Consider the following 12,593-nt stretch of genomic DNA (forward strand, 5'->3'; position numbering starts at 1 on the left):
ACTGTGTATGTTGCTCTCGTAGAAATTGTATCGCTGAAGTTCTTCGGAAAGAATTTTTACGGAAAATTAACAAACGAACGGAGACGTAACAATATTGAAATCTTTAAAATGCCATTAACATCTCTACACTAAAGGCCAACCTTTGTATTTGTTCATTTTAGGTTATATATCCTACAAAGAAATTTGGATAAAAACAGCCATAAAGATGTGTTTTCTATCTAAATACAGAAGCTAATAAAAATAAAACAGAAGAATTACTTAATTACTTGTGGAAGATTGGTGTATATAAATGTTTACTTATGTAAATAAATGTATTTAAATATATATATTTGTTTATATGTGTAGAGTATTGGAAACAATAATGGAAACATAGGGGTGACATCCATACAAGAGTCACAGGCAATGTGCAATTACAACTAATTGGTCATTTTATCATTATAAAAATACATTATTACAGGAAATACAAGAGAAAAGCGAGTAAGTTGTACAGTTTACTAGTATGTTCCATTTCCTTTTAACGTAATAATACACTTTTATTTTATGCTACCACAAGATTACCAGTGTACGTCTGGGAAATATTATTCTCGATCACTTATATTATTCTCCGAGATTCAGCTAAGTTTTTAGGCTACAGTTTTATCTTCTCAGTTTCTATACAACCCAATTAATTTTAATCATATTCACATCAAGGCCTTTTGCTAGTACAGTTATGGTTGTGAGTGTTTCGCCAGTCTATTTTCTTCCTGGGTATCGCTTGACCGTATTCCTAGCGTGCTGGAGATCGCTTTCTTGTTGGAGGATGAATCCCTGAAAGTAGTTGTTGTTCGTGAGGGAATGACGTGAAAGAGGAGAATTTGCTTGTACCTGTCAGCAGTCAGTGTGCCATCTATTTTCTGCAAACTTGCAACACCACTGGACGAGATGCAGACCATACTTGTACTAGTTTCCCCGCATGCTTCACTATATACGTACGTTGACTGTAATACCTTTTCCATCTCTCCTATAGGACAAACTATTATTAAATTTTGAAAATAATTTGATTCATGTCTTTGAAGTCTGATGCTCATTTCAGCCTTTTGGATGTTTTGAGTTGCTTAGTATCAGTTTTGAAGAGTTTAATTTTCTATCTCTACTTCTATTATCAACAGTACTAGTTTCACGTACCTTCTACAGAGTTTCCTTACAGCTCACACTGAAACATTAAATTTCTTCTCCATACCTTGCTTGAGAGAAAGTTTAGATAGAGAAGAGTGTTGATTGACTGCATTTGTCTAGTAAGTTTTTGGATGAGGGTTCGAGCTGCTAGCAAAAATCTTCTTTTGGTGAAATTGTTCAAGTTGCTCAGACTCTATCAGGAATGAACGCGGCTGGAGCTCTCTCCAACGGCCGCATTCACGTCGCTCTCAATCATATTTTCCCGTATTATTTGTTTGCAACTAAGAAGCTCACAATTACAGTCACATTCCTACCCGATAAAATCTGAACAGACGGGACACTAGCAGCTTGAAATGTCGCCCAAGAACTTCCTAGAGAGATTCAGTCCATTAAAAACACCTTTTAAATTCTTTTTAATCTGCTACCTGGAGTAGTCTTCACCAGCCAAAGCTTTGATTTTCAGATTTTGCTTATGTGATATTTCTGCTGTACGAGTCACCACACTATTGCTAGGAATAGTATGACTATCTGTATTTCTATAGATATAATGCTGGTGTGGAAATGTCTGATAGCTAGTCACAAAATAAATTGTTAACACGTGATTTAACTCTTTCGCTGTTAATTTTCATACAATAAAAAACGAGTAATCACATAACACATGCATTTTTTTATTTCCTTGCAATGGATGTACTTTACGAACAATAATGAAACCCCACTGTTCCTTCCGACAATAATAGCTCAAAAGTTGCCGATTGATGCTGTGAACTAGCTGCCTCCTCTCTAATTTATAAGTTTAAAATTAAGGATAGCTACGCACTGATAGTCCTTGTATAGCTTTTCTCGAAATTTTTTAAACAAAAACTTTTTTCATAAATATATCAGTTTTAATTAATGAATTTTCTATGAATTCAAATTAAATGAAACTTTTAAAACTAAAGACAGGACTGTTGATTTCTGATACTGCTATGTTTGGTAGAGGAAAAACGTCTTCTCTATATGCAAAATAAAATGTAATCAGACTAGCTTTTTAAGGAAGTTGTCATAAAGTTTGAGACTCTAGGTAAAGCCTCAAATCTGTTACATTATATATATATCCAAAAAACAAACTGGTCCTGTTGGTGATATCTTTTGTTTATCGGTGTTTTTATTCAGTCCGCCCAGAAGTTAATACAACACCAATATTATCGTGCAAAGTCTTGAACCTTTTTCATAATATATCCATAAAACAAACTGGTTCTTTAGATGACACATTTTGTTTCTCGACGTCTTTTTTTCGGCGCTCCCTATAGCTTTATACAATGCCAATGTTATTCTGTAAAGTCTTAAATCTGTTCCATAGTATGTATATGAAACAAACTGATTCTTTGAATCATATATCTTGTTCCTCTATTTTTTCTTTAGTCCTGTCTGAGGTTTTATACAAATCATCGTGTGTCTATACAGACAAGCTTCAAGTCAAGTATACTGCATTTTCTATCATGAACCACAACAGTGGTTCATAATAGAGATCGCCCAGGAATTTCACAATAATCCTAATAGAATATACGGACAAAAACCATCTTAAAAAGCAGACTTGTTCTTGAAAAAATACCCAAGACCTTCTATCTCAATGGGTAAGGCTGCTAAAATATGATAATAGCCCAAAATTTGAATTTTCGATTTTTAGACAAAATTAAACATTCGTACATTTGTTCTTCATATTATTATCATTATTAATATTATTCTTGTTTCACAAGCCTACAGAAAAAACGGCTTTGAATATTTTATTCAAACCTGGGCAAACCTATTATGTGCAGGTCATATGTCTATTTTTATGTTGATTCTTGAAAGAGAAAGGGATATTTTATCAGTTTTTTCATCGCTACTGGCCAAGTTTGTTTTCAAAACCATTCAAGCCCTCAAGCATACAGAAGAAACAGCTAAGTATACTGTGTGAACATCTATGCACAGCTACTAGACAAACTCCTGCGAAGGTTGTAGGGCTATTTATAAGTTGATTTTGAAAGTCAAGATTCCCATCCTCTAACATTTTCTAAATTTTTTTTCGCTACCAACATAAGTTCTTTGAAGCTATTCTAGTATCGCGGAAATGTAGAAGCCATTTAAGCACCGTCATACTAGTCGGATACGCTTCCTTTTATTAGAGTAAACAATGTGTATATTTATAACAGTATCTCCAGCCTTATTATTATTGATCATAGTTTTACAAACCGCAACGGGTAAAACGGCTACGAATATTTTACTGGACAGTAGTAATGAATGCAGTATTGAGTATGTCCTAGGGTATTTCTGAAGCGCTTTAGTTTTTTCGCATTGAAGAATTTCTCTAAGTCCTTTGTTTTCCACCCTTGAACAAATCTGGTGTTTTACTAATGCACATTAATTGGGAAATAACTTGTGCAACTTATATGATTACCGTGGTAGATTTTTCAATTCTTGTGAGTGGTGATTATTCCACTGATTTTCGTACTTCGTTGAAATTGTGAGTGAGTATTTTAGTATTACTTTATTATTATTACCATTATTCATATTTTTGTTTCACAAGTCTGAAGCAAAATCGACTGGGTATTTTACACCAAAACCTAGAGAGATATACTAAATGAAACGCTGTGAATGTCCATGACCTATTTTAAAAGTTGATTATTTTTCACTGAAAGTTGACTTACATGGCTATAAATACATAATATATGCGATGTTGTTGTGAGTGGCTTCCTTTGTACTCGACGTTTGTTAAACGCGTGTTTACACGAAACCTCGGGCACAAAGCCACCTGGCTTAGTAAATAATGGTTGAGTGGAAAAAACACCAATGCAGCAATAAATTGTTGAAAAACATGTAATATTCAACTGAATGCATATGCACGTATGTAGCTTAAAATTTATTCTCCATAAATGGACATAACAAACTTAAGAAATAAAATAATCAAAGTGTTTAAATTTAACACGGGAAATAGGGATCATCATATAAATACAGAAACAAGTTGAATCAAAATACAAACAATATACTTTCAAGCCTACAACTAGGAACTCTAAAAAAGTAAACAAACTAGGTTGGAAATAGTGTCTACATTATTTTCTGAAGCTACAAATCCCTGTTTTGACTTCACTAAACTAAAATTGATAAGTGCTGTAGACATGGAGTAAAATAGGGGTTTTTAGCTTAAGAAAATTATGTGAACACTATTTCCAACCTTGTCTATTTACTTTTTTTAGAGTTCCTAGTTATAGGCTTGAAGATATAATCTTTGCATTTTGAATCAACTTGTTTCTGTACTTTTTAGACGACCCCTCTTCCCCTTTTTAAATTAACAATTTTTAATCATATTGTTTTATATATATTTTGTTTGTTTCACTTGATAATCACAATCAACTGAAAACAAGAATATAATACTGTTTGTTTGTTTTCTTTTAAGTGCCGAAGTACGAGATTGGTCGATAAAGCTCAACCTTTACTTCTCAGTATATGTTGTCCGGCTTGGACACGATAAAAATGATTTGGTAACACGCAAGCATCCCGTAAAACCTATTCACGTGAACAAAGCTCAACTTGAATTACGTTATGATATACTTTTTTTACTCCACTAATAAAACTTTCTTTTCGCCCAGCTTATATCATCATAGAATATAAAGATCAAATAGGAAGAATCATAATTTATAATTGCTTCTAATGTAAAGGTACTAATGGCGATATAAAATATCTAATAAAGTGTGTTTCTCATAAAGATTTGTTTGTTTTAAAATATAATCATTACATTTTTTATTCGTGTATATGTGTGTGTCGTTTGTTTTGTAAAATCTAGTATTGAATGATGCAACACGGTAAACAAGGTGATATCAGACATTTTCCAAGTAGATTAGTAATAAGAGAAAATGTGAATCTTTCTAAAGTTGTATGTAAAACGCAAAATCTCTCGTGTTATTTCAATGGTTCCGTAGCATGGAGACACACAAATGTAAAAGTAAAGTTTGGTGTTATAGCCTTTGTCTAGATTAGTGAAATGTGTTGTGGCATTGATTGTTTTGACGTGACATAGACAGTGCCCGGTTATACCTTTACTACATATAAAATTTAACTTGGCATCTTCTAATTAAAGTTGAGAGAAATAACACGAAAGCTACCTGAAATATTAGAAGTATAGAGACATAAACTATTCAAAAAGCATATGTCTTTCTATGATGCTGCTCTGACCACAATAGCATTCTGTCTTGACCATACTGGTCATTTTCTTACAATAACGAACGCCACATAATTCACTGAACAGAATCCTCTGTTAACAACATTTGGTGAGATTTTAATAACTAACCTCTCGTGACGTACTGAACAGAATCCTCTGTTAACAACATTTGGTGAGATTTTAATAACTAATAACTAACCTCTCGTGACGCACTGAACAGAATCCTCTGTTAACAACATTTGGTGAGATTTTAATAACTAATAACTAACCTCTCGTGACGTACTGAACAGAATCCTCTGTTAACAACATTTGGTGAGATTTTAATATCTGACCTCTCGTGACGTTCTGAACAGAATCTTCTATCTACAACATTTGGTGGGCGTTTAATAACTAACCCTACATGACGGTCTAAAAACATTTGGTGGGCGTTTAATAACTAACGTTTCCTGACCTACTAAACATTTGGTGGGCGTTTAATAACTAACGTTTCCTGACCTACTAAACATTTGGTGGGCGTTTAATAACTAACGTTTCCTGACCTACTAAACATTTGGTGGGCGTTTAATAACTAACGTTTCCTGACCTACTAAACATTTGGTGGGCGTTTAATAACTAATTGTACATGGCCTACTGAACTGAATACCCTATAACATATATAACATAACATGTCTATAACATTTGAACTGAACTGAATACCCTGTAACATATATAACATAACATGTCTATAACATTTGAACTGAACTGAATACCCTGTAACATATATAACATATATAACATAACATGTCTATAACATTTGAACTGAACTGAATACCCTATAACATATATAACATATATAACATAACATGTCTATAACATTTGATTGGAATCTTCGTGAACATCCATCTGCAGGAGGAATCGTTGTCATTTTGAACCGAACAGTAACAAACACTAAATTCTTGGCCGGTGTCCAGTAACTTCTAGTAGAGTTTTATCTATTGGTCACTACTTCATTTACAAATACTTCTCGCGATTGCCAAGCAATCTATTTTGAAGGATTAAATCTTAATGTGGTTAAAATTACTTTTGTTCTCTTTTAACGACAACAAAAAAAACTCACACACAATATTCCTGGAAACTTTGTGTTAATTCTCGTAAGTGCACGAAGAGAATGTCTCTGTAAACATGTTTACTCTGTACAATACTGTACTACTGCTGTGCAGCAGAATCTAGAGCGTTGATTTCATTTAATACATATTCATCTGTTTTAGTAAGTCTGATCTAACAGCCAGATATTTTGTAAATAAATTCCAGCCAGAAACAAACAGTGAATTAGAATTACTAACTATGCATGCGCTGCTTGTTAACAACTGAGTGCTGGCATTTCAGTTTAACATTAACAATGTACATATGTTAGATATAAACAATGTAATAATTGCATTTTCGGTGTAAGAAATGAAACATAATAACGCCAAGCTCATTTACACATACCTATCACATGCATAAATCTAAATAAAAAACTAATTATAATGTATTTTCTAATCCACAGTTTCGTTTCGTTTTTTGTTGTTGTTGCTGGCTCAAATTATGCATGCTAAAGAAGACAAAAATGATAAAGTAATTATTTTAATCTCTTGACACGAATATTCAAAATAAACATATTAGACAAGGGTTAGCGTGCTTTTCTCAGGTACGGAAGTTGCATGTTAAAATCGCAACTTATCCAGTCCTAACTGTACAGACGACGCAATTACAACGAATCGAAAATAACTTTAAAGCTCTTTCTAAGATTAACTTGGAGAAAAGATTAGAAAAATGAAACGACAGATCTGTTTAATACGCAGAACATTTAAAATAACTTTCATATAAGTTCAAAATTGTTGTGTAGTTTTCTATTAGCAACTACCATCCATTTTCACTTCACGTAATTAATAAATTTATTAATGTACGAGCAAGGATTAGTGTTGTCATCATTTTCCTGGCAGATTACTCAACGTGGCGGATCCACGTGGCTTGTGCAGCACAGGAAATGTACACAGACAGCTATAGTTAGGGTAGGATAACTAATGTACAATTACAAAGGCAATAAGAGAACTTCGGCACTGCTTTTCCACTAACCAATTGCTTATGCTATAATACAGAACACGATATAGATACAGATTATTACACATCTATGTGTGTGAATGTGGGTGGGCGCGACTGTATACGGCTTCTATTAATCTATGTGTGTGAATGATTTAGTATAGTTTCACTCTTCATAATATATACTAAGATGTCAGCGTAATATTTCAGATTACTTCCTGCTGAAGGCGTTACCAGTTCGTAGTATTACTAAGCCAGCATTTAAAGAGCTTTTATTGATGTTCCAACTATACAATGGCCCAGTCTGGTAAAACATGTAACTAACGTAGTGTAGTTGAAATGTTATTAGTGTATTTTCTGTTTAAAAACCGTTTTAGAGTTAACTAAAAACTAAAGGCTGGAATAACTATTCAACTTTTTTTTCAATTATTCTTTACGATACTTATTCAAAATTATCATAGTACAATAACTTTTACAATAGTTTTATTCAACACGCAGGGATCTAAGCTCTACACACCTTTGATCTTTCAGTGAGTTGCAATCTCGATTTAACTGTATCAATTGTTACCTCAGAATACGTATTTTTCAACATAAACTAGTGCTAAGCACGCGCTCATAATTTCTTCAGGGTGTTTTCTTACAATCTTACCATTTCGTTTCTGGTTTTATTATACTTTATATACTACGACATCACTCTAAAGCCTTTAAAAAATTAATTGCATTTAGTGGTGTTTATGTTATTTGATTATTTTTATACTCGATATAGAAACGTTTCTATCATTCATCCCTCAAATTGCATAATTTTGATCGTTCTTAGCATCGTCTTGCATATCTCAACACCAATCGTTATCTTTAAGTCTTAAATGCGGGTTGAAATAACATAATTTTTTACTAACTTAGTCATCTTTATCATGTATTGTTGAACGTAAGTTTTTCTAACAATGTGTTGTATGCAGCAGTGGTTGCCCATGGTTAAGAATATTGTATGTTTATACAATACAGAATGATGTTGTATAATATAGTCTATAAATATGTCGGTCCATTGTACTAAAACAGCTACACTGGCTCCAATACCAGGTGTCTTCCAGAAAATATTAGTGAACATGTAGCATTCACACAGTACAACCACTCGCAAGTCTTTACGCACGCGCAAAATGAATGTCTCAAAATAATGTTTTTGACATTCTTCTTTTGGCTTCCACTGAACAAAGACTATATATTAAGGAGACTCTTGCAATGAAGACATTATGACCGGCTATTAATATGCAGGCGTAATCTTACAATATATTAGAGAGATTTAGAAATTAATTCAAATTTATTCTTTAGAGTATTGTTAAAACAATAGTGTATGTGAAGGCTAGATTCGAAGCAGTTTATAAAACTATATTATTTAGTGTGGCATGAGATATAACTGTGAAGCAAAAATAAGCAAACAGAGATGATTTGTCTAACATGAAAGTATATTGTTTATTGTATCATGAGAAATAATATAGTGAAGCAACAAAAATGGGCAAATTGAGATGATTTGTTTTACATAAAATATATTGTTTATTGTGTCATGAGAAATAGCATAATAAAGCAACAATAGGCAAACTGAGATGATTTGTTTTACATCAACTATACTGTTTATTGTGTCATGAGAAATAGTACAATGAAGCAACAATAGGCAAATTGAGATGATTTGTTTTACATAAAAGTATATTGTTTATTGTGTCATGAAAAATAGCATAATGAAGCAACAATAGGCAAATTGATGTGTTTTACATCAAAATATACTGTTTATTGTGTCATGAGAAATAATATAGTGAAGCAACAATAATCTAACTTGAAAATTAACTTAATAATATAACTTCGGGAAAATATAATAATATAATAAGACTAAACTTGTGTTTAATCAAAGTAAAAAAATACAATACTAAAATATTGCTTCTTAAATTAAGCCTGTATCAGATATGAATGAAAATTTAGATAACGTTGCGTTCCGCACTTTTAGGCTTATGTGTATATTATAAGAGTGTCGGAAAAATCCCACTATTCAGTTAGAGTAGGCCAAGAGTTTGTGGGGGATGCTCTTGACCAGGTGATATCCCTCTATGATGTCGGTATAAAATTAGTGACGGCTAGAGCAGATAGTCCTTGTGTAACTTTACACAAACAGTGGGATCTGACTGTCATTATTATAATGCATACACAGCCAGAAAGTGCGGAAGGCGAAAACCACGAACCTTCTGATTCACAGTCCAGCGCATTAATTACCAGGCCACTCCCGGTTCACTTTTATTTAGTTAGTCCCTATCTAATGTACTTTTTATTTAACTAATCTCTATGTAATGTACGTTTTATTTAGTTAAGCCTTATATGAGGTATGTTTATTTAATCACTCCTTATATACTATACTTTCAGTTGGTTAAGCTTTACGTATTCAACTTGTATTTGTTTGATCTTTGTATACAGTGCTTACATTTACGTAAGCCTTGTGTAACAAATCACTAATGTGTGACGTTTGATTAACTTGTAAAACATATTGCAATTAATTTACTATACATAACAAGGGGCTTCACAAATATAGTGGATATGGCATATGAATATCATTTGCAAAATGTTTTTGTGCAAAACCATTTGTTTAACTAACGAAATCCTCTTAGAATCTTGAACCTCTATCATGAAGACTTCTATTCATTGCCTTATTAAATCAATCTCTTTTCTGCTCTGAAGAACGTTTGTTGAAGACGTCTAATGTTACCAACTCTCTCTTTAGAAAAAACAAAACAAACTCTACCAACGTTTTAAAAGTTTTAATCTTTTAATATTTCCTTCAGAATATATCTGTCTATCTTCAAAGGTACGGATTAATTCGTAAAGATGAAGTCTACGGAATAACTAAACGAATTTTTTATCAACTTTCAAGTTTTGTCGGTTCTCCATATGAAAGAACAATATTTACCTTCGAAAAGTATCAGAAGATATTTGAAAGATTTCTTTTTTTTCTACGACTACTTTCATTCCTTCCTCACTAAATTTCTGTCAGAGCAAACAGGCTTCCGGGAAAATGAAGACTCTGAAACGTAATTAAAGAAAAATCGCCAAATGTTTGTGTATTATATTACCGATAATATTTCCGCCGAGCCTGGAGAAACAGCAGAAAATAAATGTTGGATTAAATAATTTTGAGAACCTAGTAGACTTGCGGAAAATATTGATTTAATTCTGAAACACTGTATAACAAGCCATATCCATTATACAAGATTAAAATGTCTTATGACCGTCGTAATTTAAATATGAGAAGGTAAAGTAAAAGAAAGAATTTTATCTTGAAACAAAATAGTTAAAACGTATTTAATTTGTTTTGATTCTATAAATGCTTTGTTTGTTTGCTTGCTTCGGATATTCGCGCAAAGATACGAAAGGGCTATCTGTCCATAATTTCGAACTAATATACTAGTGGGAAGGCAACTAAACAACTAAAGCAACCTCTAACGCTTAGGCTACTGTAATCGAACAGTGGCGGTTGAACGTCACTCTTATAACGCACTTACGTCTCCAATGTACGAAGTATGATTTTGCGGTAACGGGACGCGACACAGGGATCCAAAATACGGCATGCTAACTACTAGTCCAAGCTCGGCCCTTCCGTTGCTGAAAGATAAGGAAGTAGAATTCAGTGTCTGTAGATTTCCATGGTAACTTAATAACACCCAAAACGAAATAGTTCAGATTTGTAAAGTTTGTTGAAAATTACGGTTTTACCTACTACCTTTTTTATTATATCTTGTACAGCATCAAAATAATCATGTTAGCAGCATATGTTATAAAGAATATACTTATATATATATATATATACACCTATAAACATTACACAACAGCATCTTATTACTAGGATGACATTAACAACATATGATTAAGACAAGCAGGCCTTAAACAAAAAGCGTTACACCTAAAAATGAGAGAAATCAATATATATATATAAGGTGCGCTTTTAAGAATACATGACACATACATTATATGTATGGAAACTTGTGATTTAAAAATTGGAATTGAAATTGAAGTTTTCATTCTGAACGTTACCTTATGTAAACATGGACTAAACTACTAGGTCAAAGACGCCTACGTTTCGGATTTAGCCCTCTATAGTTTTGAACTACTGAACAGAGGAAAGGCATCCAGCCAGCATCACTCGCCGCCAAAATGGTTTTGTCTGGTTTTTTGAATCGAATAACGGGATTAACTCTCACTTTTATTACGCACTCACAGCTTAAATTGAAGAGCATATTCGACGGCATTACACTTCTAGCACCGAAGTCCTTGATCCTCAACCCTACACGCTAATTATCAGCCCATACTTCCATTGTTTTCAAAGATATATTTTATGAACAAGAACGTGGAGTAATTATCTTCCTTTCTATACGAACTGTTCTCCTTCAGAATAGAGGGAAAATATGTGAAGTATTAACTTGTTAAGTATTAACAAACACTTAAACCCTTTCACCAGTATTTGGTGTTGAGAAGCCCAACTTCATATATTTCAAGACTATGCTTTACTTCGTAATTAATGCAAGATTCTAAACATAATTAAAAAAAACACTCGTTTGACTGGCACTATCTACAAACATACGCTCCAATGTTATTCAACTTTTAAATAGCCAGATAAAGTAATTACTTTCGGTGACATTCTTCACAAAAAAGGCACACACTAGAAGACTAGCAAATTGGTGAAAAATAGTTGTTTCCGTACCAAACAGAGATTAACACAGACATATTTAATTACGAAACAGGTATAAAAGAACAAAATGTGAATAGTTCTATACATCAATCCTATTCAGCTCTCAATCTCAAATGTACAGATTAAACCCATACTATGAATAATTTTATAAACCAGTGTTTTAACATGTCATTGTACAAACGTTCATTCATCATTCTCAAACGAACAGAAAAACCACAAACCAGGAATAAATTTGTAGATCAAAGCTTTAAAAAATCATTTACAAAAGTTAAACAGTTATTCTCAAACGTACTGAACAACCCCAAACAAAGGAATAATTTTATTGATCAATGTTAAACAAATCTTGTACAATAGTTAAACCATCACTCTCAAACGTACTGAACAACCCCAAACTAAAGGAATAATTTTATAGATACAATGTTAAACAAATCTTGTACAATAGTTAAACCATCAACTCTACAAACGTACCTAGAACAACCCAATAAG

Source organism: Limulus polyphemus, unplaced genomic scaffold (genome assembly GCF_000517525.1).
Source record: "Limulus polyphemus unplaced genomic scaffold, Limulus_polyphemus-2.1.2 Scaffold1500, whole genome shotgun sequence".
In the NCBI taxonomy this organism is placed as follows: domain Eukaryota; kingdom Metazoa; phylum Arthropoda; class Merostomata; order Xiphosura; family Limulidae; genus Limulus; species Limulus polyphemus.